Source organism: Megalobrama amblycephala, linkage group LG6 (genome assembly GCF_018812025.1).
Source record: "Megalobrama amblycephala isolate DHTTF-2021 linkage group LG6, ASM1881202v1, whole genome shotgun sequence".
NCBI classification, from domain to species: domain Eukaryota; kingdom Metazoa; phylum Chordata; class Actinopteri; order Cypriniformes; family Xenocyprididae; genus Megalobrama; species Megalobrama amblycephala.
Genome location: NC_063049.1, coordinates 27,472,960 through 27,496,990, shown reverse-complemented (window position 1 = coordinate 27,496,990; position 24,031 = coordinate 27,472,960). Strand labels below are relative to the sequence as shown.

Sequence of the window (24,031 nt, the reverse complement as noted above, 5' to 3'; positions counted from 1 at the left end):
TTGCATAGTGAATCAAACTTGTTGCACAAGGTTTATTAAGCATATAAAAAAAGTAAATACAACATGGACATTATATGTAGGCTAAATATATTTAACGTTAACTTTTCCATTTGCATTTGCCAGTTGAGGTTAAAAAAAAAAATAAAAAAAAATTGTTGTCATATTGATTGACCTTTCGATGAAATTTTGCTCACTTTGCAATTGTTTAATCAACTTTACAATGTACAGAAACAAAGTCTAGTTGGCTTTATTAGAGCTGAGTTTACACCATAACCTGTCCCAGAATGCCTCATGCATCTCTGGGTCCTGTGGCCAGTCTAGATAGGTTCTAGTTTTTACCAGCCGGGCCAGTCTATGATAGGAGGATAGCCAGCGAGACGGAATCATTTGTAGGAAGACCAGGATAAGAATGTCCCTGTGTTCTACCTGGAGCCTGTAGGTGGCCAGCTGCATCTCCAAAGAACACCAGTTGCTACTGAGGTAGTTGCGACTGACGAGACAAAGAGTCTGGCGACTTGCGTAGATGCTGTCTGTGATGTTTTCCACAATGTCTTCTCCCAACTGAAAGTCCCGACTGTGCAGACAGAGACGCAAAAACGGAGGGCCATGTATCTCTAAGTTCGGAAGAAGTTCCTCCATGACCCAGTGTTCATCTTTAGCGCTGTAAAACACGAAAACATCATAGCGGTACTGATGTTTACCGTTCCCACGCAAAGCCTCTCTGAACCATCCACTGGCGATGTGATAGAAAGGCGCAATGTATTGGCCTGCAAACTTATATGACAGTACCACAATAATAAAAATACACAAAAATGCAGAGGTGGAGGCAAAGAACACAAATTTGATTTCAAATGAGCAGTTCTCCTTAGCATACACTGTAAAAAAAATCCCATTGTTTCTACGGAAAAATACCGGCAGCTGTGGTTACCAGAACAATACTGTAAAAATGACATCAAACCGTAAACATACTTACGGAGTTACATGTGAATTTTACATTTTAAATCTGTTAAATTTACGGTAAAATACGTATTTCATTAACTGATATAATGTTAATTTACCAACCTAATGAAGTACTAATATCTGTTTTGTACCTTTATAATACACTGACAGTCACCAAACACAGTGGTGATGAGAGTCACATAATGAATCAAAGTTCATCACAAGCAGCTTTTCCACAAGCTGAGAAGCACAATACTAATATATAGAAGGTGCACACATGTCATTCACACACACACTAAACACCATCATGGTAACATGCATGAAATTTAAAAATGCAATAAACTTATTTAACAACATAGATGTAACATAAAACCCTAAGTACATACTGATTAGAAAAAAAATGAGAAAAACTAAGAAGAAACAGAGTTATTTCACGAAAATAATAAAATGTGAATATCACGCAGGGAATTGTGGGAATGTCAAATACGTTTTTTCACTGTAAATTTTACAAGAATTGTTATTTTTCACTTCCAAAAACTGGAATTTAAGTATTTTACCGTAAAATTACATTAAAGTACCATTAACTATTACAGTTATTCACTGTATTAGTACGGAAATTTCTGTAAACCAATCAACAGTTTTTCACCGCAGCATTTTCAGTCTTTTACTGTTAAAATCACGGTCATTTTTTACAGTGTAGTCAATAAAGTTGAGGTGGTCAATTCCATTGTAACTCAAGCACTGCAGTTCTTTCATGGTGGGGTTGAACATGTGAACCTGCACCTTCCTGTTGTCCTTCACCCATGAGAGCAGCCACGCATTATCACAACTGCAGTACAGACTCAAGCCCTGAAGACAGAGGTATTTAAAACTAGTGAGATGTTCCACCAAGTTTTGAAGAACATTGACGTTGTCTTTTAGAATGAGCACTAGACCTGTCAGTGCCTTTAAATCTTTGGTCAGACTTCCATCCAGAAAGAAGAATCTGCAGTTCGCCAGGATCAGCGTCTGGAGTTTGGTCAGATTGTGAAACATTACGGCCATGTTTGGCTGCTTAGTCAATTCAATGTTTGCCAGTTTTAAGGTTTTTAAATGAACAAGCTGATTGATTACAGACAAGTCTCCAATATCATCTGAAAACACGGAGTTAAATTCCAGACTGACGACCGATTGGACATATTTCCCAATGAATTCATTTCCACAGCTCACATATGCTGCATCTATCTGAAGTGTGACTACAGATGTCAAGAGTGAACTGTTGCAGTCCTCAATAGTCACATATTGACCTTTGATGTGCAAGTTTAGGGCCTGATCCAGTGTAGTATTACTCCCGATCACAAGCTGCATTGGTCTCAGGCCTGAACTAATTAAAATATTACTCAAATTAAATGGAATTATGCCAAATATATCGGATAAATGCAGCTTGATTTGTGACATGTCAGGTGGGAAGTTCAGATCTCCCAGCAGAAGTGTGATAAGGTTAATAAGATGTCCAAATGAATTAGACTCAATATGAATAATAGGATTTTCTTGGAGATCTAGGACCATTAGTCCATATAAACCACTGAATGTGTGTTGATAAATGTAAGATAACTTGTTGCTACAGAGATATAGCTCTTTCAAATTGTTCAATCCAACGAAATCAAAATCTTCTATGTTAGAAACGTAATTTATGGTTAAATCTATAGTTTCAAGATCTGTGAAACACATAAATTGGTATGAAACTATCTCATCTATCTTATTTGAGCTTAGAAACATAAAGGAAAGCTGTTTGACTATCTGTGGATCTGAAGCACAAAGAGATTGAAAGTCATTTGGTCTGAGCTCATGATTAGCTATGTTAACCAAAGTGAGGTTCCTGAAAATCTGAGAGAACGAATATACATCTAAGAGGTTTAAAGGTAATAATGAAACTTTTTCGAGATTAATTGTCTTAACTTTTTCACAGCCATCTGAGATATTAGTAGGAGTCAGTGGCAAGTTAATAGTTTCATAATGAACTTGAAAAGTCTCAATCGAATATAACTTTGCTGCTGTACACAAGTCATCAATGTTAAGTACATCCACTATGACACCCAAATTATTGATTTTATATGCTCCAAATAAAGAAAGATCTTTGAGGAAGTCTTTAGGATGAAAGATAAATTCAAACAGATTTCCCAAAACTTCCAAAGCTCCCTTATCTACATGCTCTAATTTTCCCATTTCTAATTTGACCTCTTCAATGTTTAACACAGTAGATATGTAACCATGAGAGGTGTTGAAAACTGAGCAGTTTGGGTACTGAAGTCTATTTAATGTGTGTTCATATAGATTAAACACCTGCAGTGATTTTACATTTGCCAGTTGACACAGAACTTCAGATATATCCTTCAAACACACTTCGGATAAGTATAAGTTTTGCAAGTGAGGAATCGTTTCAAAAAAATGTGGTGCCAATAATGATAATCTATAGTATGAAAGAAGCAATGTGTTAAGTGATGGAAGGCGACTGAAATCAAGAGCTTTTGAAGACAATTTAGTTAAACTTAATGAAGTTACATTTGCCAAACCATTAAAAGCTTCCGGAGGGATCTCTGAAAAACATCCATTAATTTCAAGGTAATCCAGAGAAACAAAACGTGCGAATGAGTCTGGAGCCAAGGTACTGTGGCAGTCTCAGTCCATTTGAATGCAGAGGTTCTGTGAGTTTGATGGAAGTTCATGCAGGTCTTCTTTAATATCAGTGACATGATGGCAGGAAGCAGTGTTTGTTTTTCCAGCACAGGTTTCAGCAACAGGAAACTCTTCTGCATCACTGTAGAAAAGACATTTACCAGCAGACCAATAAAAAAAAAGCAAATTTATCAGCAGAGATAGTATTAGAAATGAGAACAGAAGCACCATCTTCAATTCCTCAATGATCTTTACAGTTTATGATTCTGCTCGTCTAGGCATCATCTCTCTCTTTTTTACTGGAGATAATTAACACATCAGAACATTTGCATAAGATATAAACTTCCCTTTTCTGTGGCTGAATTCTATGAAGGTGTGACTCTTAGATGCCTTTTTTCTCTGTGGTTTCTCTGTGTGAGAGCTTAAAGGCAAAGTTTACTAAAAAATGAAAATTCAGTCATCATTTAACCTCATGTTTTAAGTAACTTTGCAACTACATGTCATCTTATTCTACTAACTCTATCCTTACACTCTACTAACAGTCTACAATCTACTAATACTCTAATTAGTCAGTCAAAATGTAGTTGAAAAGTTACTTATAGTTATTAAAATGTCTAAAGTGGACCATTGAAATAAAGTGTAACCAGATAGTCATATATTTTTTTTAACAAGAACAACATGAGAATGAGTAAATTATAAAAGTATTTTCCCTTTAAGTTTCTGAAAAGAAAGTTCTGAAAGATCATTTAGCCAGTCTGAACTTATTGAGGCGGTTTTCCAGACAGGGTTTAAATTAAGCCAGGATAGGCCTTAATCTAGAATAGTTAATCATGTTTTAAAAAATGGCTTTCTGTAACACAGATTAAGTTCAGATTACTAAAACCTGGACTATGGAATCCTGAATTAAAATAAACCAGAATAATTTAAAACCAACTGTGCTAATTTGAATTAGCATGAGAGAGGTTACCTAGAAAACATGGAATGAACCAAGAAAAGATTAAAATTGCTTGGAACTGAGAAGTAAATCTAAAGAATCAATAGCACCAGAAAAAAACTGCAATCAAAAAAAAAAAAAAAAAAAAAGGAAAAAAGAAACCGTAACTAAATAAAAGACAGTTATTTTATAGCAAACATGATTTGATCTGATTTTTTTCCTCACAATTTTTTTTGTTACAAGCGCTTTAAAAACACTCAGTTACAACAATAGGAGAATAACAAAGCCAAAACATCAAGTGTCAGGAGCCCAACTAAAGCAAGCGCTTACCTCTGTAACGGTGAAATTTATAAATTTTGATAAAACATCAACACCTCATTAAGAAGATATGTATGAAAGAAACAAAGTTTGTAATAAGTGAAGATGCAGAGATCTAGAGAGATCTGTTAGTGTTTAATGTTGTTTCTGTTATTTGAGATTAGTGAGGTCACCATTGTGCTGGAGAGTAGAGCCTGTGCTTCAGTCAGTGATGATCCAGAAACACTGATGTTCTGCTGCATGTTGCTTTATTTAAAGACAGTAACTGTGTAGTTGCTGATGCAGTGATACAGCAGTAACATTAGCTCATGCATGTTCTGTTGTCAGCTAATGACATACTGCAAGAGATTTGCATTTTAAAGAAAAGGTTTCATAATATTATTCTAGAAATTACCTATAAACAGCTCTTTTTGTAAGATATTTAAGAAAAAATTGTTTTTATTTGAACAGCTACTTTTGTTAGTCAATTTAGCTCTAATTTTCAATTACATTTTTTGACAAGGGCAGCAGGGACGTTCTGAGAACATTTCCAAATAAAGTATTCCCTACTTTCCCTAAACGTTCAGAGAACGTCTTGAATGTTCTGTGAAGGTCCACCAAATAACGTCCCCCAACCCTTAAAAGAAATCCACATCGTGACCGTCTCTGAATGTACTGGGAATGTAACTAGGCAATGTCCTTAACACCAGTGGGGACGTTCTGTGAATGTTCTGGGAACATAAAATTTCTAGCAGGGTAACCTGTCACCTAGTGACGTTCCCAGAACGTTCAGAGATGGTCACGATGTGGAGTACTTTTAAGGGTTGGGGGACGTTATTTGACCTTTAGGGAACATTCAAGACGTTATGGGAATGTTTAGGGGACTATTACTATAGGACATTCTGATAACTTCCCAAATGTCCTCTTTGTAACGTTCTTGCATGACCATACAATAACCAAAATAGAACATCCCCCTAAACTCATATCGGAAACATTATTAATTAACCAATAGAGGACTGTGTGGGAACGTTCAGTTAATGTCCCAAATGTCCTCTTTGTAACGTTCTTTTTGACCATAAAATAACCAAAATGGAACGTCCCCCTAAAGGCATATAAGGAAAATTGAACTGCAGCACTTTCATTACCAGAAGAGGACATTTTAGAACGTCACGAATGTTCTGTAAAGGTTCGGAATTTCCGTCACCTTTTGAGAACTTTTAGGGAACGTTGCGCAAGGTCCTGAGAATGTTGCCTTCTACGTGGGTATTGAGTCATTCTTAGCAGATGTGTCTATTCATTTTTTTTTTTTTTTTTTTTACAGTTTTTGCACAAGTGCTTACACACATTTTCAAAACTTTGCCTCTTTTTTTCCAAACTTTACACACAAATCCAAGAAATGAACACACAAAATGCCTCACATCTCTTGCAAAATGAAGCACTGCATTCAAAATATCATGAACACACCTCAAAAGCTATGCTGAAAAAGATATGCTGTTTTTGGATATATTATATACACACAGTTATTTAAAACCTAAAGCTCTTTCATGAGCTCCGATGTACATTTCTGTACAAGACTGAAAGTAATTGGAAGAGAGATTTGAAGAATTCTCGATAAACATGAAAGTAAGATTGAAACCAAACTATTATGTTTTTTACTGTAAGCATTTGTGGTTGTGAATACAGTATTACAAAGTACGAAAGAAAAAAAAGCACATCAACCATGTGCAATGGGGTAGAAGGTGTAGGACTACAAATTAGTTGGACTACAAATCCCAGGAGTCAAGACACTATAAAAGAAAACCACATATTTTGGGACTTCCTCTTTGTGCTACCATGTGCTAAGCAGGAGAAGCTGTTTGGTGTTTTTCAAGGCTGTGTAATAGCAGATGAAATGACCAGTTGATTAATGAACAGCATAGTATCATAGAACTGAATGGTGAAGTGTCTTCATGGGAATTGTGTTGATTGGTGCCTCAGAGAATTAAACAGATATAGTTAAGAATACAGATGATGCATGATTGCCGTTTACTTTTATTGAAAGCATTGGTGGCTTAATGGGCATTTGAGAGATGACTTTAATGTTGAATTGGGTCTTGTCTGTTGAAGTGGCAAAGTGATTTATTTTGGAGACTGTTTTTTTTGTTTTGTTATTTGTTCTTGTTTTGTTACTTGGACCTACAAATGACCATGGGGTTCCCTTTTTCTTATGTATGGTGTACTCTGTTAAAGTGGGGGGAAGAAAGTGTAGTGGTTTAATGTCATGATTTACTTTTGCTTTGGAGTGTGGAGTGAAAGGGTGTTTTATTTGTGTGCACTTATTTGCAGAGCAATTGCCATGGGATATGATTGGGATCCCTGTTGTCTGTAATGGTTACAAGTTGGCTTTTGTTTGTTTGTTTTGTCTCTGCCATTTTGATTCCCTGTGGTGCTACTTTTGCATGCTGTATAAATTTTGTTATATTTGCAAAGAAACACACTGTGGTTGTTGCCCTTTTGGAGTTCTCATCATCCCTTGTGTGATGATGGGGTTACACATGTAGTTGGACAGAAACAATGGTTGTGTTTGAAAAAGGAAATCAAGATACTTCCTGTTAGATTTTTGTATGTTAAATAGAGAATTGTGTGATATGGTTTGCAAAAAGTGTTTTATGAAATTGAAAACTGAATCGAAGGCTGAGAATTAGTGTATGGTTTTGCAGATTTGGCTTGTGGTTCTGCTGTTTGAGTGTCAGGTTTCAGAAATTGTGTGACTTTTAAGGATTTTGTGTGAGCGCAATTCAGGGTGGAGAAGAGATTTAATAAGATAGTTCACAAGGCATTGATGCTTTAAAAGACTTTCTCAACAAAATGGTCCTGTTCCTTCTTTACTTTTTGGAGAACTTGATGGCACCTCAGAGCCTTCATGGCGTGCAACAACATTATCAGAACCAGATCTGCATTTTCCAACTGTGTAATTGAAACTAGGGTTGTTCCGATTCCGATACTAGTATCGGAAATACCACCGATACCAGAAAAAATTCTAGCATCGGTATCGGCGAGTAATTAAACTCATGTACCGATCCGATACCATTTTCTTAAACGATATCTAGTTGTGCCCGCTATCTTTGCTTAACGCAGCAAATCGGAAATCAATTCTTCTCTGCGGCTCAGAATTCAAACACAGGAAGTTGTGCTGTGTTGCCATAAGCAACCAATGTTTTAGAGCAGCGAAGAAGTGAAAAACAGGGTTATTTATTAGAAATAAAACTAAATTAATTAATTTAAAGTGAATCTGAAGCCTACCTTTCTCATTCGGCAGTTTCCATTTTCGAGAGGAATGCTAAACTATTAGGCTGTTTATTATGTAAGCTTTGTACTTCGCTCGCATTATCGACAACATCCTTCACATCAGGGGCGTCGGACTGGGGGGGTAAAGGGTACCGAATACCCAGGGCCCGAGGCAGGGGGGGGGCCCTTAGAAGTCAGTTTTCTATACATACATATACACAGGGGCGTAGCACCAAATTTTGGGCCCTGGGTACAAACCATCTTGCTGGGCCCCTGTACCAAATACCATAGTGATACCAGTGGGTGGAGTACTGCATTTTTATCATAAAAACACTTAAAATGTAAACAAAATAAGCCACACTCTGATTAATATATTTTTTTTTTATTGTCAAAAGTACTACTAACTTGCTAAATTATCCTTTATTGTCACAATACCTTTTTTAAAGTGTAGGTTAAGTACAAGTTAATTGCTGCTTATTTGTCTGTTTAAAATAAATGCAGACTATAGAATCACAGGGTACACTAACCGCCAAACTAGACATTCAGTCTTTGAATTACGTTTTAAAATAAGTCATTTTCAATCATTAAGATGTGCATTAAACTGAGAACAGTCCTGTACTTGATGTCAGAGCGTGCGCGAGCTAATTTGCATAACAATGCGGTAAAATAGGCGCTAACGATCTGTGTTTTCGCGGGTGTTAGATTTTGACAATGGAGGGAAATATACAGTGTTTTCATGTAAACTTCTGACTCTGGGGAGAACTGCAGCAGAAGAGGAGACAAGCAGCGCAGGCTCCGCCTCCGTCTGCTTCTCACTCCGTTATTTACTCAGAAATATTGTTTACTCGCTATGTAGGGTGTGATACTATAAAGTATTGGTATATTATTCAATACCATTTACATTGATTCGAGAGGGGTGGTGGGGCCCTGCACAGCATGAAAATGACTTTTTTTATACCAAACCAGTGCCTAACTACAAGTTTAGTTTTGCACAGTAACTTTTTTATTTGTACATAAATGCTATGCAAATGTTAGTGCATGTATATGTATGTATAGAAAACTGACTTCTAAGTCCGACGCCCCTGCATATACATGCACTAACATTTGTATAGCATTTATGTACAAATAAAAAAGTTACTGTGCAAAACTAAACTTGTAGTTAGGCACTGGTTTGGTATAAAAAAAGTCATTTTCATGCTGTGCAGGGCCCCACCACCCCTCTCGAATCAATGTAAATGGTACGACCCGCAGGTCAGGCGCTTCTGCGGTGATGAATCGGTTAATGAGACAGGAGCTGGAGTTAGCCGTGATATGAACTAGGAAGACAGGGGAATAGTCATGTCTTTCCTTAAGAAAGGAAAATCAGGGGCTCAAAAACGAATGAGGGCAAGCAGTTGCTCACTCAGGTTTTTGAAAAGAAAGGTGAGCTCCAAATGCATCATCGAGCATTGACATTGTTTTAACATAAATATCTACTCCAGGTAGAATAGCATACATTTATGTTCGTACTCTATTTGAATAATATACCAATACTTTATAGTATCACACCCTACATAGCGAGCAAACAATATTTCTGAGTAAATAACGGAGTGAGAAGCAGACGGAGGCGGAGCCTGCGCTGCTTGTCTCCTCTTCTGCTGCAGTTCTCCCCAGAGTCAGAAGTTTACATGAAAACACTGTATATTTCCCTCCATTGTCAAAATCTAACACCCGCGAAAACACAGATCGTTAGCGCCTATTTTACCGCATTGTTATGCAAATTAGCTCACGCACGCTCTGACATTAAGTACAGGACTGTTCTCAGTTTAATGCACATCTTAATGATTGAAAATGACTTATTTTAAAATGTAATTCAAAGACTGAATGTCTAGTTTGGCGGTTAGTGTACCCTGTGATTCTATAGTCTGCATTTATTTTAAACAGACAAATAATCAGCAATTAACTTGTACTTAGCCTACACTTTAAAAAAGGTATTGTGACAATAAAGGATATTTTAGCAAGTTAGTAGTACTTTTGACAATAAAACAAAAATATATTAATCAGAGTGTGGCTTATTTTGTTTACATTTTAAGTGTTTTTATGATAAAAATGCAGTACCCCACCCACTGGTATCACTATGGTATTTGGTACAGGGGCCCAGCAAGATGGTTTGTACCCAGGGCCCAAAATTTGGTGCTACGCCCCTGCTTCACATAACAGCACGGTCAGGCGGTGGTCACGGGACGGCAGATTGTTTTACAGAATTGAATTGAGCAGTGTAAAGTTATATATGTTTGGTTGATTGTATTTTATTTTTATATTTAACAGCTGCGATATCAGTTAAGCAATGCAAGAATTTGTGTGCGCGCTCATGAGGTGCTGGCGCGACCACTGGAATGTTTTTTCCTAAACTGTACTCCGTAATTTATGGTTTATGGTCGGAATTTAAAAGCCAGACATAATTCATACATTTACAAAAGACATTTAAATAACGAAAACAAGCAGAATGTCTGTTTACTTTCCTAGATCGTTGGAGCCACAATCGTTTTGTTAATCTGTAGACCTAATTATATGGTGAAATATTTCGCGTAGCCTATGTGTTATGTTAGCCTATAGTTTTATTCTGAACCGCTGCATGTGCGTGATGTGGCGTTGTGTGAACTCATGTTCTGCATATCCTGTAATTTTCGCTGGTTTCAAAACGCACAACAAGCTGCATATTGACATTCATTTTCACTTAAATGTAGGCCTAATGCTTGACTGTTGGTGACATATATCATCGGAAAAACTAATGCCAGGGCATTGCCATTGTGACTAACCTATGATGACTTGACAGCTGGGCTGAGCGCGTCAGCGCGTGAGCTCGCTGTAGAGCCTGAGCACGGGCATTTCACTCGTTGGATGCGTCAGCGTCACATTTGCATAGGCTTGTACTATTTGAATTCGTGATTGGTTGACTGCCAAATCAAAATATTAAATAGAACGAAAAAATAACGTTATTAACCAGTTAATGGCCATTTCAAATGAGCGTTTCTGTTCAAAACGATTAAATTTGATTCAGTTTCCGTTTCCATTCCGGTCAAAACTTCGTTCGTTTCCGGTTTTCCTTTTCATTCCTTGAACCGGTTCAGAGCTCTGCACCCAGGTATCGGATCAGTACTCTGTATCGGCCGATACCCTGAGCTCAGGTATCTGAATCGGTATCGGGAATGGAAAAGGGGTATCGGAACATCTCTAATTGAAACATGGGAGGAACTGCAGCTAACCACAACAATTCGCAAAAAAAGAAGTGTTAAAAAAACGAGGCACATGGAGCTAAGGAAGAAAAAATAGACCTACAGACTGTCTTGCGGAAATCTAATAAAGGTTGATATTGATGATATCTTTGAGTTGTTTAGATTTTAGTTGTTCATAGTGTTGGTTGAATGCATGAATGAATGGTTTTATTATTCTTAAAACCTAGGCACAAAAACTTACGGAACCAGGCACATGACATGCAAGAAAAAAAAATTAAATCGTGCACACGATTTAATTCGTTCCCGCGATTTACTAAATTGCGATTTGGTAAATTGAGGGAAGGAAGTAAATCGTGTGCACGATTTAGACTACTATTTCTTTTTTTCCCCCTGCATGTCATGTCCAGGGCTCCATAATAACTTACCTTTGATCACTATGAAATAAAAAGTTAAATAAACTGCTTTATTTTTTGATGTGATTTTATATATTTTTTCTAAATATAAATTTTCTATATATAAATGGTAATTGGTAATATTTTTTTAATCATGTACTAAAAAATAAAAATAAAAAGGATACGAAAGTTGTGTTTTTGTGTATGTAGTAATTTGTGATCAGATTAGTTTAATCTGTACATTCTTACAGTTGAGAAATACAAAGAAAAAATGTACAGAACAAGTTTATTTTAAGCCCACCCCACTGAGGAAGGTGTTGCAGAAAACACGTCTTAAAACATGAACTGAAACTAATTTGTACAAACGGATGGGTCATAATAGTTGTTCATAGTGTTGGTTGAATGCATGAATGAATGGTTTTATTATTCTTAAAACCTAGGCACACAAACTTACGGAACCAGGCACATGACATGCAAGAAAAAAAAAATTAAATCGTGCACACGATTTAATTCGTTCCCGCGATTTACTAAATTGCGATTTGGTAAATTGAGGGAAGGAATTAGTAAATCGTGTGCACGATTTAGACTACTATTTTTTTTTTTTTCCCCTGCATGTCATGTCCAGGGCTCCATAATAACTTACCTTTGATCACCATGAAATAAAAATTAAAATAAACTGCTTTATTTTTTGATGTGATTTGATGTGATTTTATATTTTTTTTCTAAATATAAATTTTCTATATATAAATGGTAATTGGTCATATTTTTTTAATCATGTACTAAAAAATAAAAAAAAAAGGATACGAAAGTTGTGTTTTTGTGTATGTAGTAATTTGTGATCAGATTAGTTTAATCTGTACATTCTTACAGTTGAGAAATACAAAGAAAAAATGTACAGAACAAGTTTATTTTAAGCCCACCCCACTGAGGAAGGTGTTGCAGAAAACACGTCTTAAAACATGAACTGAAACTAATTTGTACAAACGGATGGGTCAAAATATCTCCTAAGAGCAGCTCATATCTGAACATATTCAGAAATAGTTTGCGGTTGATTTTATCAGAAAAGCATATTTCAGTAGTTACTCCAAACATCATGTGTGTTTAAAGTGTGCTAATTTTTTAAAGATGAAAGAGTTCTCTTGCTACAGCCATATTTTGTCATGTTTGCACAGTGAATCATATTTGTTGTTACACCAGAGGCCTGTACCATGATGGTAGTTTGCATAACAATGCGGTAAAATAGGCGCTAACGATCTGTGTTTTCGCGGGTGTTAGATTTTGACAATGGAGGGAAATATACAGTGTTTTCATGTAAACTTCTGACTCTGGGGAGAACTGCAGCAGAAGAGGAGACAAGCAGCGCAGGCTCCGCCTCCGTCTGCTTCTCACTCCGTTATTTACTCAGAAATATTGTTTACTCGCTATGTAGGGTGTGATACTATAAAGTATTGGTATATTATTCAATACCATTTACATTGATTCGAGAGGGGTGGTGGGGCCCTGCACAGCATGAAAATGACTTTTTTTATACCAAACCAGTGCCTAACTACAAGTTTAGTTTTGCACAGTAACTTTTTTATTTGTACATAAATGCTATGCAAATGTTAGTGCATGTATATGTATGTATAGAAAACTGACTTCTAAGTCCGACGCCCCTGCATATACATGCACTAACATTTGTATAGCATTTATGTACAAATAAAAAAGTTACTGTGCAAAACTAAACTTGTAGTTAGGCACTGGTTTGGTATAAAAAAAAGTCATTTTCATGCTGTGCAGGGCCCCACCACCCCTCTCGAATCAATGTAAATGGTACGACCCGCAGGTCAGGCGCTTCTGCGGTGATGAATCGGTTAATGAGACAGGAGCTGGAGTTAGCCGTGATATGAACTAGGAAGACAGGGGAATAGTCATGTCTTTCCTTAAGAAAGGAAAATCAGGGGCTCAAAAACGAATGAGGGCAAGCAGTTGCTCACTCAGGTTTTTGAAAAGAAAGGTGAGCTCCAAATGCATCATCGAGCATTGACATTGTTTTAACATAAATATCTACTCCAGGTAGAATAGCATACATTTATGTTCGTACTCTATTTGAATAATATACCAATACTTTATAGTATCACACCCTACATAGCGAGCAAACAATATTTCTGAGTAAATAACGGAGTGAGAAGCAGACGGAGGCGGAGCCTGCGCTGCTTGTCTCCTCTTCTGCTGCAGTTCTCCCCAGAGTCAGAAGTTTACATGAAAACACTGTATATTTCCCTCCATTGTCAAAATCTAACACCCGCGAAAACACAGATCGTTAGCGCCTATTTTACCGCATTGTTATGCAAATTAGCTCACGCACGCTCTGACATTAAGTACAGGACTGTTCTCAGTTTAATGCACATCTTAATGATTGAAAATGACTTATTTTAAAATGTAATTCAAAGACTGAATGTCTAGTTTGGCGGTTAGTGTACCCTGTGATTCTATAGTCTGCATTTATTTTAAACAGACAAATAATCAGCAATTAACTTGTACTTAGCCTACACTTTAAAAAAGGTATTGTGACAATAAAGGATATTTTAGCAAGTTAGTAGTACTTTTGACAATAAAACAAAAATATATTAATCAGAGTGTGGCTTATTTTGTTTACATTTTAAGTGTTTTTATGATAAAAATGCAGTACCCCACCCACTGGTATCACTATGGTATTTGGTACAGGGGCCCAGCAAGATGGTTTGTACCCAGGGCCCAAAATTTGGTGCTACGCCCCTGCTTCACATAACAGCACGGTCAGGCGGTGGTCACGGGACGGCAGATTGTTTTACAGAATTGAATTGAGCAGTGTAAAGTTATATATGTTTGGTTGATTGTATTTTATTTTTATATTTAACAGCTGCGATATCAGTTAAGCAATGCAAGAATTTGTGTGCGCGCTCATGAGGTGCTGGCGCGACCACTGGAATGTTTTTTCCTAAACTGTACTCCGTAATTTATGGTTTATGGTCGGAATTTAAAAGCCAGACATAATTCATACATTTACAAAAGACATTTAAATAACGAAAACAAGCAGAATGTCTGTTTACTTTCCTAGATCGTTGGAGCCACAATCGTTTTGTTAATCTGTAGACCTAATTATATGGTGAAATATTTCGCGTAGCCTATGTGTTATGTTAGCCTATAGTTTTATTCTGAACCGCTGCATGTGCGTGATGTGGCGTTGTGTGAACTCATGTTCTGCATATCCTGTAATTTTCGCTGGTTTCAAAACGCACAACAAGCTGCATATTGACATTCATTTTCACTTAAATGTAGGCCTAATGCTTGACTGTTGGTGACATATATCATCGGAAAAACTAATGCCAGGGCATTGCCATTGTGACTAACCTATGATGACTTGACAGCTGGGCTGAGCGCGTCAGCGCGTGAGCTCGCTGTAGAGCCTGAGCACGGGCATTTCACTCGTTGGATGCGTCAGCGTCACATTTGCATAGGCTTGTACTATTTGAATTCGTGATTGGTTGACTGCCAAATCAAAATATTAAATAGAACGAAAAAATAACGTTATTAACCAGTTAATGGCCATTTCAAATGAGCGTTTCTGTTCAAAACGATTAAATTTGATTCAGTTTCCGTTTCCATTCCGGTCAAAACTTCGTTCGTTTCCGGTTTTCCTTTTCATTCCTTGAACCGGTTCAGAGCTCTGCACCCAGGTATCGGATCAGTACTCTGTATCGGCCGATACCCTGAGCTCAGGTATCTGAATCGGTATCGGGAATGGAAAAGGGGTATCGGAACATCTCTAATTGAAACATGGGAGGAACTGCAGCTAACCACAACAATTCGCAAAAAAAGAAGTGTTAAAAAAACGAGGCACATGGAGCTAAGGAAGAAAAAATAGACCTACAGACTGTCTTGCGGAAATCTAATAAAGGTTGATATTGATGATATCTTTGAGTTGTTTAGATTTTAGTTGTTCATAGTGTTGGTTGAATGCATGAATGAATGGTTTTATTATTCTTAAAACCTAGGCACAAAACTTACGGAACCAGGCACATGACATGCAAGAAAAAAAAATTAAATCGTGCACACGATTTAATTCGTTCCCGCGATTTACTAAATTGCGATTTGGTAAATTGAGGGAAGGAAGTAAATCGTGTGCACGATTTAGACTACTATTTCTTTTTTTCCCCCTGCATGTCATGTCCAGGGCTCCATAATAACTTACCTTTGATCACTATGAAATAAAAAGTTAAATAAACTGCTTTATTTTTTGATGTGATTTTATATATTTTTTCTAAATATAAATTTTCTATATATAAATGGTAATTGGTAATATTTTTTTAATCATGTACTAAAAAATAAAAATAAAAAGGATACGAAAGTTGTGTTTTTGTGTATGTAGTAATTTGTGATCAGATTAGTTTAATCTGTACATTCTTACAGTTGAGAAATACAAAGAAAAAATGTACAGAACAAGTTTATTTTAAGCCCACCCCACTGAGGAAGGTGTTGCAGAAAACACGTCTTAAAACATGAACTGAAACTAATTTGTACAAACGGATGGGTCATAATAGTTGTTCATAGTGTTGGTTGAATGCATGAATGAATGGTTTTATTATTCTTAAAACCTAGGCACACAAACTTACGGAACCAGGCACATGACATGCAAGAAAAAAAAAATTAAATCGTGCACACGATTTAATTCGTTCCCGCGATTTACTAAATTGCGATTTGGTAAATTGAGGGAAGGAATTAGTAAATCGTGTGCACGATTTAGACTACTATTTTTTTTTTTTTTCCCCTGCATGTCATGTCCAGGGCTCCATAATAACTTACCTTTGATCACCATGAAATAAAAATTAAAATAAACTGCTTTATTTTTTGATGTGATTTGATGTGATTTTATATTTTTTTTCTAAATATAAATTTTCTATATATAAATGGTAATTGGTCATATTTTTTTAATCATGTACTAAAAAATAAAAAAAAAAGGATACGAAAGTTGTGTTTTTGTGTATGTAGTAATTTGTGATCAGATTAGTTTAATCTGTACATTCTTACAGTTGAGAAATACAAAGAAAAAATGTACAGAACAAGTTTATTTTAAGCCCACCCCACTGAGGAAGGTGTTGCAGAAAACACGTCTTAAAACATGAACTGAAACTAATTTGTACAAACGGATGGGTCAAAATATCTCCTAAGAGCAGCTCATATCTGAACATATTCAGAAATAGTTTGCGGTTGATTTTATCAGAAAAGCATATTTCAGTAGTTACTCCAAACATCATGTGTGTTTAAAGTGTGCTAATTTTTTAAAGATGAAAGAGTTCTCTTGCTACAGCCATATTTTGTCATGTTTGCACAGTGAATCATATTTGTTGTTACACCAGAGGCCTGTACCATGATGGTAGTTGAACAAACTCGGGGTTATAGGATTAGTTTCGAGTTGACAAAACCAAACCACTCCAATCCGGCTTTGTTGGTACCATGATGCTGATCATCAACTTTCTCTGTCAACTCAGGCTTTGATCCTGAGTTTTTTTTATTTTTATTTTTTTTATTGCATAGAACGCACAGAACATACAGAACAGAAGAATAGGTATATATCACAACCACAAAAATATAAAGGAAACAAAGCACAAAAAAACCCATAATAATAAAAACAATATAAAATTAAATAAGAAAAATAGAGTAAAATAAATAAATAATAATAATAATAAAAAGAAGGGCCATCATCTAAACATGATCACATGAAGAGATCAAAGGCAGAGCAAGTCCTAACAGTCCTTATGGTTTTCTTATTAGTAGATACTGAAATTACATTTAAATAATTTTCCATTTCTTTTAGGAAGACAGAGAAGACAGGTTTACAATTGGAGAATTTGCATTTGTGAATGTGAAATTTGCTTAGGAAAAAAAATAGATTTATGACAAAACAGATATTTTCATTTGTGGGGTCTGAGTCATAATATCAAAATATAATATTTCTCATATGTACTAAGAAGCCTGGCAAAATCTTACATTTGACAAACACAGCAATATCATTCCAAAACTTCTGATCGTAGTGACATGACCAGAATAAATGTACCACAGTTTCATCATAATTCGAACAAGAAGAGTATGTTATCTAAATATCAGCTTTAAATCTTTGTATAAACTTCTGACAGGGTAAAACCTGTGTATGAGTTTAAAGGAAATTTCTTTCACTTTGTTTGTGAGAAAGAATTTTTGCTGTAGAGACCAGATTTTTTTCCAATTAAGGTTAACAAACAAATTATTCCAAAAGGAGATTACAGGAGGAACAGAAATCAAATTCTTAAGAAATAAATATCTTATTTTATAATTTTTCGCTTTCAGCTCAGAGAAACAAATTTGACCAATAGGAGTATCACAAGGTCTAGGAAAGGATGCAGTAAATATTGAGGAATTATTAGAGTTTTTAAAAAGCATACATAAACCAGAAGGGATAGCTCCCATAACTGCAAATTCTTTTGGGGTTATTGGTATTTGGTATTTGAAAAGAAATTCTGAGTACCTGAACAAAAGACCTTGCGCATTAAACAACTACTCCACCAAAAATAAACCATTACTGAACCAACTATCATAAAACAGAGACTTATTCTTGAATAAAATGTTCTTATTGTTCCAAATAAAAAATCTATGTGGCGAAAAGTTATGCTTATAAATTAGAGCCCAAGCTAAGAGAACCTGTCGATGAAAGTTGGAAAGTTTAATAGGGAGTTTAGATATATCATAATTACACATTAAGAGAAAGTGAATGCCACCAAGTTGTGAAAAAACAAGTTGAGGAAAAACATTCCAAATAGAAGATGGTTTGACTAGATACTGATTCAGCCAATTAATTTTAAATGTATTGTTGAGGAAATCAAAATCAATGAAATTCAGACCGCCATTATTATAAGAATTTAATATGACAGATTTTCCAAAATAATTTATTTTTCCAAAGGAATTTTATTAAAATCTCGTTAATTAATTTAGACGTGGGCTTATTCACAGAAAGAGACTGAGCTGCATAGGCCAAACGAGACAGACCCTCTGCCTTAGTAAGTAGTGTTCTGCCTTTTAGTGACAGATCTCTTTGTAACTCTTGTAATCTCTTTGTTGCCTTTGGCTTGCTTAGTTGGGGACACTTGACATTTGATATTCAATAGTATTCTTGACATTTATTCAACAGTGCTTCTGATCTGACTGCATTGACACTATTATTTAAGAGCTGCTGTGCAGCCAAATTATGTACCAGTTATCAATGTAAAGCTGCTTTGACACAATCTGCATTGTAAAAAGCGCTATATAAATAAAGGTGACTTGACTTGACTTGACTAACCAGCAGTTGCATTTCTTTTGTGTTTTGGCAATAATAGGTTTGAAGTTTGCAGAACACCTATCATCTTTAGTAATTAGTATACCAAGATATGTTACCCTATTTTTGACAGCAATATCCTCAATTGAAGTAAGAGAGCAATCTTTAATTGGAAGCAATTCACATTTATTTAAGTTTAAATTTAATCCCAAAGCTTCAGAAAAAGACTGAATACCTAAAGCCAATGGAATTTGTGACAAATCATTCAAGAATAAGGCTGTATCGTCCGCTAATTGAGTAATTTTTTATATTAGTGTTGCCAATTGTGATGCCCTTTAAATGATGTTTAATTAACAAAATTCGGGAGGAGCAAGTTCAGATAATTAACCTAATTAGCACAGGTGGAGTGCATTTGAACCATTCTGCAAAAGGAATTGCCAAAGCCAATATTTTGCAGAGCCTGAAATAAAAATTAGTGTTCCAATGTGTCAAAAGCTTTGTAATAATGTAAAAAGAAAATGAAGCCATCACTGTCCATTAAATCTGGATAATCTAAAGAAATCTTTACACAGCCGATTTATGGCTGCTCGGAAGCGGGTCTGTAACTGCTCAGAATTCAGTGTAAAGACGCAATGCCGCATTAAAGAAAACCTAAAATACGCCGGGTCTGACCCACCTCAGCCCCTAGTATCAAAGGCGAGTCTGATACTGTTCTGGTTCATTGTAAATGCCACCCTAAACTACATCATTGTCATGACAACCAAAAGCATTCCAGTCAGCTCAGGGGGCGCGAGATTCAAGAAGCAGGAGAGGACACATATAGGGCAAATAATAAAAATAATGTCATCCAACAAGGGGCACTGAAGTAAAAGAGTCCTGTACTCACATCGTGAAGCAATAACAGCAGAGAATCGTCGTGGCTTTCGCCGTTTGTAATCTTCCTATGAAGAGACTGTCAGATCAACGCGCTGCTACATTTCTCCAAGATACGGTAAATGCTTAACGCAATCGGCGTCTCTTTGATTGTGTATTGTTATATTATATTCCAAAAATCATCTCCTTGAGGACGATATTTCTCCCATACACAACGGTCTGGTGACATCTGCTGCTGCCTGACACAACGCAACCGCTACCCAGCTAACACAGTTACGCTGTGACGACGTAATTGGACCTGACCATATTCGTTGTAGCAACGTACCAAATAACGTTCTAGGGACTTTGTGATTCCCATACTCGTGGCGACGTTATAGCGGTTCGTCGCTGGAACGTGACAGTAACGTCTCAACGACCAAACTGGCACGTTATAAAAACGTAACTGGATCGGCTCATATTAGTAGCAACGACGTCCCGAATAACGTTCCAGCGATGTAACTTTGGGATTCCCATATTAGTTGTGGCGACGTTTTCGTGGTACGTTGCTGGAACATTAACAGGTACTTCCTGGTAAGACCAAAATACCACCTCGACCTTTATCTTAAAATCTGCTTCTCACCTTTACTCGGGGGAATGGAGATGTGCTCCGTCCATAACCTTGAAATCCATGCAGAACTGATAAACACTTCATTCTCTGCTATAAAACCTTATAAATTCTAATTGTTATAGGGAATTGTATTGCTTTGGTTAAAGGTGCTAAAGAGGATCTTTTCGTCGACTGAGAAACCAAAGACTGTTACTGAGTTTTTTAAATGAGCACATGCGTAAGAACAACCCCCTCCTTCACAGCTCGTTTCGAGGGAACGCCTCCCAAAACTCGTGCACGAGTATTGGAACACTAGTGTTTACCACCGGCATTCGCTGTGTCGTGTTAGTGGATTATGTCGGACTCACCGCAGGTCAGGGGCGGAGCCAGAGGGGTGGCTTGGGGTGGCCCACGCCACCCCTGAGATTCGATTGGCCACCCCAGGTGCCACCCCAAAATCCTACTCTACGATTGGCCATTAACGTGGTCAAAGGCGGAACCTTTGTTGACGCACTTTGCTGCCTTTAAATCAACGCGGGAGCTTGGACAGTCAGACACCAGAACTCAGAAATGTAAGTAGCAAGTGTTTGATATAAGCTAACCAACGATACATGGCTTATTGCTTTTTAGCATGTGAGTTTACAGCACTACTACTTGTGCTAGCACGCAAAGATATCTATTTACCTATCACATCTGCCTTGATATCTAATCGCACACACAGCCCAGTATCACGTCTGTTGAATCACGTCATGTAGGCTAATTTATCTACTGTAAGTTACCTGCCTATTCTGCCTACTCAGTCGACATTTGCTGGGTCATTAACTGTTAACTGTAGGCTACTTTTGTAAAAAGCATTTAAAGATTTATCATTAGCAGATTAGCAGACGCAATTTTGTGCAAAAAAACGTAGCCTACATTATATTTTAACCAAATTAAACACGCCATAGCTCGCCCCTACATTCAGTAAGTTAGGCTTAGGCTATATTCCCAGATAAATTCCACGCAGGGTTTCGTTTTTGTTTGTTCTATAGGCTATACAGTCAATGTTTTCAAGCCCTGTGTTGCTAACATACCTATGCTGTGAAATTAAGGTCTAGCCTACTGGTGGGTTTAGTTGAATTTGAGTAATAGGATATGCAACCATTTACATCTGGAGATAGTTATTTGTGCTCGCCAAAATCATAGAAATTATCATTACAAGACACTTACAGTATCTCCTGTAATCCAAGACAGATTTTCTTCGAGTTGTTAGGCTTTAGAGCATTTATTTTAACAAATGACATGGAAAACATAATTCATTTCATCCACATATCCTTATGCACAATGCACAACAACAATTTAGCTTAAACCGTGAGAATCAAGCAAACCTCACGGCCGTCAGGGCCTTAAAGTGACAGGCACTGAATTCGACTTGCACATCACCAATGCAGTAATGACATGAAAGAGTAGTCTATATCATTTAAACTTTATAAATAGTAATAGTTTAGCTCACAGGTCAGATGTGGCCTTTGATTAAGCTTTAATTTTGTGTAATTAATTGTAAATAATACGTTCTTTGTTGTGCATTGTGCCATTTCATGTTTGTTTCATTTCAATTTCTAATAATAATGTAAGTAATAATTACTAATAATGTAAATGGGAAAAAAAGTATTTAATTGGTGTTTATGTAGCCTAGGGGTTGGTTGGACTGTTCTGAAGGAAATCTGACTTCATTGCAGTATGAAAAGGAACCAGAATATCCAACAGTTCTTCGTTAGCAAGAAAAGCAAACCTGATGAAGACAGTGAACTTATCAGAGCAGCTGACGTTAGCAGTACCAGCAGTGGTTCAGATAATGTTAGCGAGTCAGATCAGGATGATGACAGGCAGGGTGAAGCGACTGAGCTAGCAGCTTCACCTGATGACCTGGGTATGTAAAATCTAGAATTAAATTTTATGGTATCATTGATTTAATAGGCTATGTATTTGGAAAAAAAATATTAACAGCATTTTTATTTAGCCTACACAAAATAAAAATGTTTAGGCATCTAAGTGAAATCATGTGAAATCATTCTAAATGCTATTTCAGATTCAGACAAGGGTGCTGGAGACACTTCAGATCCTTATAAGGGTATGACATCTCAGCTATATCTGATTGAATTGCACTTGTTTTAGTTAATACAACAAAATGTATTTTACATTTAAATGTAGGTCCATCATCATCATCTTGTCTCACTGGTTGTCCACGTGCAGCTACAAACCGAACCCCTGGACCTCGTGGTGTGTACTGTATGTTTTATCCTGGTTAAAATATATATAGAAAACACATGTTTGTATGATTTGCTGAATTACTTTTGTTCTTTCCAGACATCTCCCAATCAAGGGCAGCAGATCCAACTCAACCTGTGCTGAGGATGTTTCCCAAGACCACACAAGGTCAGAAAAGAAGGGCATTCAACCCGCAGTGGTACAGCAAGTATTCTTGGTTAGAGTACTCTGTTAGCAAAGATTCAGCTTACTGTTATGCATGTAGACATTTCTCACTCCCTTCAGCGTCAGAATCAGTATTTACGTCCCAGGCAGGTTTTTCACATTGGAAGAAAGCGCTGTATAAAGATGGAGGCCTTACATTGCATGACCGGTCTGACAGTCAAGTTAATGCAATGTTTGCTTGGCGAGAATATAAGAATCGTATGCTGTCTGATTCTGGGTTAATAGATTTAACTGATCAAGAGTACAAAAGAAAAGTTGAGGAGAACAGGAGATACATAAAAACAATTGCAGAGGTTCTGTTGTTAACAGCAACTCAGAAGCAGGCTCAGAGGGGCCACCGGGAGTCAGAGGACTCTGACAATAGGGGGGATTTCATAGAAACTCTAACTGTGATTGCTAATCATGATGCCCTTATAAGTGAGAAAATGAGGGAAAAGGGGAATGCAAAGTACAGATCTGGAACCATACAGAATGAAACAAATCGGTGCTCGTTCACGCGAGTGACAATCACGCAGTGTGAATGAGCAAAGACGCGGTCTGAGAGAATCGCCGGCGCCCGTGAGATATTTGGCATGCTAAATATCTGGACCTGTCGGCGATTCAAAATCCTGCTGTGTGAAAAGTGTTCTGACTGAAAACTACATCGGCGATGACCGACAGCCAATGAGAGAGCAAGATACAGAGCAGCGGGGAGTTCGGGGAGGAGTTATAGACCACAACATCAGCAAGCATGGCTTCATTCACATAAACATTACAATTCTATCAAACGGAAACAAAACACAAACATTTGCTTAACCATCCGCAACAGCAGCACATTGAAAAGTTATGTATTTACCTCCAACTCTCGTTGCAGAACACACAATCCACAGTCTCCCCAACCATTTCCTCCTCCATATTCTTCTTTTCTTTATGTTGTTTTCACTGCAAATCAGCGCAATTTGCATTGGCAATTCGTATTTCAAGCTTCTTGCGGACTACCGTTTTTAATAATAATAATAATAACTCCGGTCTTGCACGCGTGATATCGCGTTGTTTCCTTGTCACATCTCGCGTGTGTTTGGTTGTGAAACGTAGTTTGCGTGCCAGACAGAG

The 24,031-nt window shown here is 36.9% G+C and overlaps 1 pseudogene; it reads right to left on the bottom strand.

The window, feature by feature from the left end:
• Positions 1 to 20: 20 nt before the first annotated feature.
• Positions 21 to 3,895, bottom strand: LOC125270247 (annotated as a pseudogene).
• Positions 3,896 to 24,031: the final 20,136 nt, after the last annotated feature.